At 40.9% G+C, this 8,392-nt stretch overlaps 1 pseudogene; it reads right to left on the bottom strand.

The window, feature by feature from the left end:
• Positions 1 to 162: 162 nt before the first annotated feature.
• LOC117554427 lies at positions 163 to 4,588 on the bottom strand (annotated as a pseudogene).
• Between the last annotated feature and the right edge of the window lie 3,804 nt (positions 4,589 to 8,392).

Below are 8,392 nucleotides of genomic sequence, written 5' to 3' on the forward strand. Positions count from 1 at the left end.
AAAGACATGGAAGACAAATTGCAATTTTGGTCCCCCCTAAATGTTTACCGTTATATGGAATACTTTTGCTCATTAGGAAACAATTGTTTGCATTTAATTGTTTTTAGCTGTGAGCAGGTCATCAGTTTTCCTTGTGTATTGCAACATTAAAAAGCAAACAAATTAAAGTTTGAATCATTTATTATCTCTTTGGGTCCATTGTTTCAGAAAGGTCAGATTCTGTTGCAGTGGTGTTGGACAGTGGGGGCACAGCCACATTAACCGCAGCAGTTGGGAGGACTTCATCGAGCGCCGCTGTGTTGGTACTGTTCAGCACCGCTGCCTTCGACTGCAGGTGGGCCTCAGGAGAGGTTTTTTCTAGACGTTCAGGAACTTCCTCAGCATCTTCATCTGTAGTCGTAGAAGAAATGTGTTAATGTAAAAGGTGCATTGCAGAGTTCCATTTAAAAAAGCATTTTACCTTTTTCTGTTCCACTTTTGTCTTCTTCGTCTTTATTCTGCTCAGAAGCTAAAGTCACAATGTCCACCTGGTTTTGGATCGATGATGAATCAGGAAGCAGTCCTTTTCTCTGATCTTTGACAGAAAAACAATTCAACATTAAGATTTCATTATGGGCCATTTTAATATCAATTTAGAGATTGTTAAAGGCTTCAAATGAACAAAGAATAATTCAATACCGGCATTGACTTACCAACTCTGTTTATTCCACTCCTCCACTGGCTGCCATACATTGTAGATCTGCTGATTTTATCAAGAATGGAAGAAGGCTCCTCTGCAGATATGGGCCGGCTTTTCTGCTTGGCTGGCAAGACCATCATTGGACCCACTCTGGCCTGATGTTCCCACACTAACACAAACCAGCACAATGCATGTTAATTCAGTTACCCAGCCATCATCACATCTAAAACCTATGCCAAAATGTGTCACAATTGATCATTATGATGACATCTATTCTGCAGACAATATTCATCATACAAGTTTCTACAAGCTCCCCACCTGTACTGGTCTTCAGTCCGCTCCTCCAGAGGAGTTCACGCTCTTCTGGCTTCACAAACCCTCGAGGCCTAAACTTGCTCGGGCTGCTGGGAGTTTGCTCAACTCCAATTGGTCTTTTGCATTGCCCACATAAGTAGTCATTACCATCAGCGGACCCGCATCTGATAAATAAAAAAACATTCAGCACCAATACTTTGTTTTTTGTGTGTAATTTGACATATTTTAGACTGGATCTCACTTACCTTCCATTCACAAAGGTGCACGCCTTGGTTGTTGCATCTGTGCTATTTATTGGAACAGCATACAGGCGACATGTGATTGTAGAGCTATGAGAAAAGCAGGTGTTGGGAAACATGCACTCACAATCATGTTTAAGGCAATTTAATAGAGCCTCACCTCCCCTCTGTCCTCATTATAAAATCTGAAGGCATCAATGGACATGTGGAGCTTGTCATCCTGTGTCCTGGCTAAGAATTGAGACCTTGAGCCTGGAAGCTGAGAGTCAACAAAGCACCTATGATGAGGAAAAACAAAAAGAGCAACACTAAATTAGCACATTGACTACTATAACCAGAGTCTACATTACCCACAATGCAACTCCACCACTAACATTTCTAGTCATATAGACCTCCATGGGACCTTATTTCTAAAAAAGTATGTATTGAAGTCAATGGAGAGAGAAAGATGAGCTTTCGATCCAGTTTGAATTGTGCCACAAATTACACATATGACGTTTGTCAAGTTTTAAAAGATAATTTTGCAAGTCAAAAAATAAAAGTGTGTCGTAAAAATGTGAAGTAACACTTTTTTTTTGGTGTGAAACCGCTCAATGAACTACCTCTCGCGTCACAGACCAAGACGGCCGTCACGTTTCACTTCTTCCTTTCAGAATGAGGCGAAAAGTATTAAAAGAGCTGAAAATCACTCCAAGTCTGGGCATGTTGAGAGCTGCACATACACACAAGGGGAGTTAGTTGGTTCCTAAGAGCCAGCATGCGGGACCGGGACTCGTAGTCTTTCTAGTTGCGTATTTTTCAACAGTTTTACGACAAACTGACTTTTTTGACATGGAAATTATTTTTTAAGATTAACAAACATCATATGTGTAATTCGTTGCACAATTCAAACGGGGTTGACAGATAATCTTTCTCTCTCCATTGACTACAATACACAATTTTTCCGAAATAAGGTCCCATGGGTCGAAAGTAGATGGCCGGGACTTCGCCTCTCTATTGGCAAGTTCTGGAAGTAGTTCTTTAGAGTCAGAACTGCACAAATCTGACCTGTGCCTTTGCCAATAGTGAAATAGTGAAAGGAAGAACTAGAATACCAAAGATTAAAAGCTTGTGTCTGAATTAAACCACTTGAAGAGCCTTACACATTAAACAGCTCCCTCTAGGGCAGTGGTTCTCAAAGTGGGGGGCGCGCCCTCCCAGGGGGCGCAGAGGCATCACAGGGGGGGCGCGAGAGAGAGGAGGAAAAATGGTTATACATTTTTTTTTTTTTTAAAGATAAAAAAAAAAAAAAACAATATTTTCAAAAATTATTGATTCGAAATAATATGATACAGTACTATTACGTCTGGGTCTCTGTGTTTCATTCAATCTTGGCTCTGTGTGTGTGGAACGAGCCATTTTGTGTGCGTGCGCGAGCGAGAGAGAGAGCGCACCGGTACCGGAGATCGTTGCTGTTAGCTTCTGGTGCTAGCGAGCTACGCCAAAGGATATAAGGAGTTTTTTTCAACAACAAGTGGGGGCGGAGTCCTCTCCTGTTCAGTACTGAGAGACTCAGGGAGCTAAAGGACTCTCTCAGTGTTATCTCAGTGGGTCTCAAACGTTTGGTCACCATTAATGTAAACAATTATTTCCGAGGCACACGTTATATGATCATTATAGTTATACAAAAATAAAGAGAATACATTAAAAACAGTTATGAAATACTATGACACGTAAAACAAGAATAAAGTTTAAAAGGGTGATTTGTAAAATATCCATAAAGAAATAGTAAATCTGTTTACAGTTCTGTGTTGAGAGAGGTATCCATAGATCTCTTCATTTGCTCTCAAGTGCACCAGATTGATGCCTTTTAACTTCAATATTTAAAACAAATCTTCCCGGGGGAGCTTGCCCCCCGGAGCCCCCTAGAGGAGGTGAGGACCCCCTTAGAGGTGGTGAGGACCCCCCTATGTGAGGTTCCACACACCACCTATAAAAATAGCACTTTACCCCCTACTTACACCTATATGCTGTGAGCTGATTATCGAGCCTTCATTGTAACAATCGCGGGTACATTGTGTGTATGCGTGGGAGTGTTGCAGTAGAAAATTCCTCTGTAGCGCCTCGTACATTAATGGGAACCCTAAATGTTTGAGCACCCTCTATGAAACGTCAAGCTTACCCCACAGTACCCGCAAAATAAATCTCTGGCGCCGCCCACTGAGCCTGACTATTTGTGTTGGGGGGGGCCCGACTTTTTTTTTTCTCCAAAGGGGGGGCCTCCTGACAGAAAAAGTTTGAGAACCACTGCTCTAGGGTCAGAAAAAGACTTTACTTTTTGCCATTTAGCCATTTGCAGCCTTACCCATTTTCAATGAAGGCATGCCTGGGGCTGGAGTGCATGTCAGGGCTCAGTGTAGCCACGCAGCTGCTCACAAACACTCGGAGCTCCACGTGATGCCCAATTCTGATCGAGGCCTCGATGCTGATGGGCTCACCGAGATGAAACACATTAGAGCCTCTTTTGTACTGCCAGTCACCTGCACTCGGACAGAAAAAAAGTACTAAGTGCAAATAGAGACATGACAACTCATAACATGAGATCATTATCAAAACCCACTTGTCATGATTCTCAAGTTATACTGCAACATTTCCACTGCAGCCTGGGTCGACATGAAGGGGATCCAGGTAGGCATGAGTGAAGAACTGGACAAACTGTACTTCCTAAGAAACAGAACACATGCATTTAAAAAAAGACAGACATCATTCAAAGATTTTTACAATGTGAGCTTTAAAAACAAAAAGAGACAAAGACCTTTCGTAATGACATTCAATTGGAATTACAGCCTCCTCCATTCGAACAACACCATATGGAGAAGCCTCAGGAGAGTATATGAGGAGGTTTGTGTAGATCAGAGAGTCCTCAGTTACCTGTGGAGAGTAGACGTGTTTAAAACTAGAAGCTATAATGAATCATATTTGAAATGAAATATATTTAAAGTTACCCAGTGTCTGGTGCCGCACTCCACAAGTCCAACACTGATACTGTACTCATCTGCTGAAGACGCTGTAGCTCTGCAGTACTGGTTGTTGGTCTCTACTCCAAGGCGTATCTCGTCACCATCAACAGGAGCTCCAACCGCAAACATGTCGGCTTTGATAACAATCTCCAAAGAGTCTGGATGACAGGTCACTCTGATGGTATTCACCTGCTGCGGTTCCTCAGCCGGAGACTTCTGCTGCTGCTGCCCGATTTCTGACCTTGCCTGTGTTTGCAAGGCTCTGAAACGATAGCATCTTGTGTGGGCAGGAAAGCAAAAGAGGAGCTAACACAGAGTCCTACAAGGAGGATAACCTGAAAATGAAAGGCCTCCATAAGTGAAACTGATAACAGGAAACTGATCGGCTGCTCTCTGTCTTCCTGACTGACTCACAGTAGGCCTATGGTTCAGGGTGAGCGGTGGAGCTTTTTAAACTCTAGCCGATCATTATCCTCATCAGAGCAGCATACCTGCGTCCAATCAGACACACATCAGCTTAATTGGCTGCACACTCTGAACTCAAGACATGAGGCTTGTAAGGGAAACTTCTGTGTAGCAATGCAGTGGAAAAGGAACTTCATTTAAAAAGTGCAAAAACCAGGGACCTTCACCAGGACCAGGTCAACAACTTCATTTAAAAAGTGCAAAAACCAGGGACCTTCACCAGGAGAGCAAGTCACTGGATAGGATAGTCGTGCGACGGAGTGGAATGGCGTCTTTGAGTCCTGGAGAAGAGGATATGGAAAGTGCATCTGAAGGAGAAGGAGGATGGAGTGAAGTAAGGAAAAAGACTTCAAGAAAGAAGATAGACATGTCAAGTGACAGTCTTAGTGAATCTGATTCACGGAATGAGTTGAAGAGAGTAAAGAAAAATAATGAGAATGAAGATTGGAAAGTGATTGTGGAGTTTGGTGAGCAAACCGCAGCTAAGCTACATCCAGTGGCCCTGACTAAAGCAATTCACAAAGAAATTGGATCGATAAAGCAAGCAAGATTCCTGAGCAAAGGACGGATGTTGATTGAATTGATGAATGCAAAACAACAGGAAAAGTTACTGAAAATGAAGACCCTGAATGAAGTTCGAATTAAATGCCGATGTTCCTGGAGCAAATCGGAAAATACTTGGAGTTATCAGTGGAGTTCCCATAGAAATCGGCATAGAAGAGCTCAAGAAAGAAATTAAAGGGGGGAAAGTGTCTGTAGTTAAGCGTCTTCCTACTAGGTATCAGGGTAAGATAGTGGATAGTTTGTCTGTTCTTCTTCAGTTTGAAGAAACAATTCAACAGAAGATAATGATCGGTTGCATGAGCTTTCCAGTAAGATTAATTCATCCCTAAACCTCTGCGGTGCCTTAAATGCCAAAGGTTTGGGCATGTGGCAGACAAGTGCCAAAGCAACTAAGCCCAGGTGTCCAACATGTGTGGGGGAACATGAATATGGTAGTTGTGCTGCAGGTGCTAAGGTGAAATGTTGTAACTGTGGTGGGGAACATAGTGCTGCGTATCAGGGCTGCGAAGTGCAGAAAAGGCCAAGGAGGTGCAGAGATTCAAGTGCAAATAAAGTCCCATATGCTGAAGCAACAGAAAAGGTTTCCCTAAACATAGCTAGGAAATCCCAAGTAGCAGCAAGTATATTCTCTTCAAAAGATTTTCCCAAACTCACACAGGCAAAGGAAAGCTTCACAAAGTGTTCACATAAATGTGTGATAGGAGAGGATGCATTGATTGTTAATAAGTACAAATTTGTGGCCTTTATTGGGAAAGTGGTGAATGTTGCTTTGCAACAAACAAAAAAGAGGTCAAGACTGAAAACAATAGTGGAAGCAGCAGGTGAATTTTTGGGGATAAAGGATATAACCGTTGAAATGATGCATGATATGCTAGCCCCCAATAATGATGATTCACAGATTAGTGAGTAGATGAATGGTTTTTCTCATTCTGCAGTGGAATGCTAGAAGCCTTATTGCAAATGGACAAGAATTCAAGACTTATATATATCAGTTAAAGAAAAACCAGATGTTATTTGTATTCAAGAAACATGGCTGAAGACTCATTTGGACTTCATAATTGGGGGATATACTGCTATAAGACAAGATAGAAATGATGGCCAGGGAGGGGGATGTGCAATCTTTATCAGAGAAGTAATGTCTTATAGTAGGCTAATATTTAAGAACAGTCATGATTTAGAAATAGTGGGTTGTAGAAGTTTGGATTAATAAAAGGAAAATTAGTGTCCTGAATTTTTATAATCCATGTAATAAACTCAAAATAGAGGAATTAGACAGTCTTTGCCAAGGGAAATGAAATAATATGGTGTGGTGATTTTAATGCACATAATACAATGTGGGGAGGGAGATCAACAGATTACAACGGGACAGGTGGTGGAAGACTTAATGGAGGCAAAGGAATTTGTTTGTTTAAATAATGGGCAAGGTACAAGACTCAATTTTAGAGATGGAACAGAGTCTGCGATCGACCCTAACTCTTGTAACAAGTGAATTAGCTTCGGGTAGCAGTTGGGAAGTATTGGCAAATAACAGTATTGGGAGTGATCATCTTCCGATTATAATCAAGTTTGATATTAGTAATGTGGTTGAGCTAGATGGTATCATGAGATGGACCTTTTCTAAAGCAAATTGGGAGATGTTTGCTAAATTGTATGATAAAGAATTTGATCAGATTGATATGGCAGGAAGTATTGATGAAATAAATGAACAATTTACTTCAAATATAATTAAAAGCGCTAATCAAACTATTGGGAATAAAACTGGTAAACTTAGTAAATGTGTTATAGATGGTACCGTGGTGGAACAAGAATGTAATGATGCAATTCGAAACAAAATTCAGGCTGTTTGGAAAGCTAAGAAAGACACATTCATTACACAATTTATTAGAATATAAAAAGGCCACAGGCCTCAGGTAAGGAACATTGTTAAAAGAGCAAAAAGGAGTGTTGGAGAGGATTCTGTTCTAAGTATTGGAGAACTACACCATTAGATAAAGTATGGGGAATGGTTTAAGAAGATGAGGGGAATAAGACAGCAGAGTAACCTGCCAGTGTTGGAGAAATGGAGGGGAAATTGCCACCGGTGCTATGGAGAAGGCAGAAAATTCTAGCTAAGAATTTTGTCAAAGTTCATTCTTCGGAAAATTTTTGACAAGAAGAAGGTAAGATTCAGGAGGCAGGAAGTGTTAGATTGAACATCCTAATGTTATATGAAGATAGACATTCGTCGCAGAGTGTTGTAAATATACCTTTTTCTATTCAAGAGGTGAGAAGAGCATTAAGTAAGTGTAAAATGACTGCTCCTGGGAAAGATAATGTATGCTATATAATGTTGACCAATTAAGTGATTTTGCATTAGAAAAGCTGCTGGAGATGTACAATAAGATTTGGGAGAAAGGGAAGCTGCCAATAATATGGAAAGAGTCTGTCATTATTCCTATTAGAAAACCTGGGAAAGATCCAACCAGTCCAGGCAGTTATAGACCTATAGCTCTGACATCGCACTTGTGTAAAGTTATGGAAAGAATGATAACAGAAAGGCTGACATACTACATTGAGAAAAATGAACTAATGACTCCTTATCAGAGTGGGTTTAGAAGAGGGCGGAGTACTTTAGATCCATTGCTGTGCCTGGAGTCTGAAGTCAGGAAAGCACAAGCGAATAAGGAGTGTGTTGTAGCTGTATTCTTTGATGTGGAAAAAGCTTACGATATGATGTGGAAGGATTATTAATAAAACTGGACATTATGGGTCTGGGAGGTAATGTATATAATTGGATTATGGATTTTTTGTTTGGCCGTGCCATCAGAGTCCGAGTTGGCAATTCATATTCTCGAAGGCATGACGTTGAAAATGGAACCCCGCAGGGGAGTGTAATTAGTCCTCTTTTGTTTTCTATCATGATAAATGATATATACACACAAGTAGGATCTGATATTGGTATGTCACTTTTTGCAGATGATGGAGCTATTTGGAAAAGGGGCAGAAATGTAAAATATATTGTAGCTAAGATTCAGGAAGCCATTACGGAAATTGAAAGCTGGTCTCTGACATGGGGGTTTAGATTGTCGGTGGAAAAAACTGAAACTTTATTTTTTACGAGGAAAAGGATAAGTGAGGAGGTTAGGTTAAAA

Source organism: Gymnodraco acuticeps, unplaced genomic scaffold (assembly GCF_902827175.1).
Source record: "Gymnodraco acuticeps unplaced genomic scaffold, fGymAcu1.1, whole genome shotgun sequence".
Lineage (NCBI taxonomy): Eukaryota > Metazoa > Chordata > Actinopteri > Perciformes > Bathydraconidae > Gymnodraco > Gymnodraco acuticeps.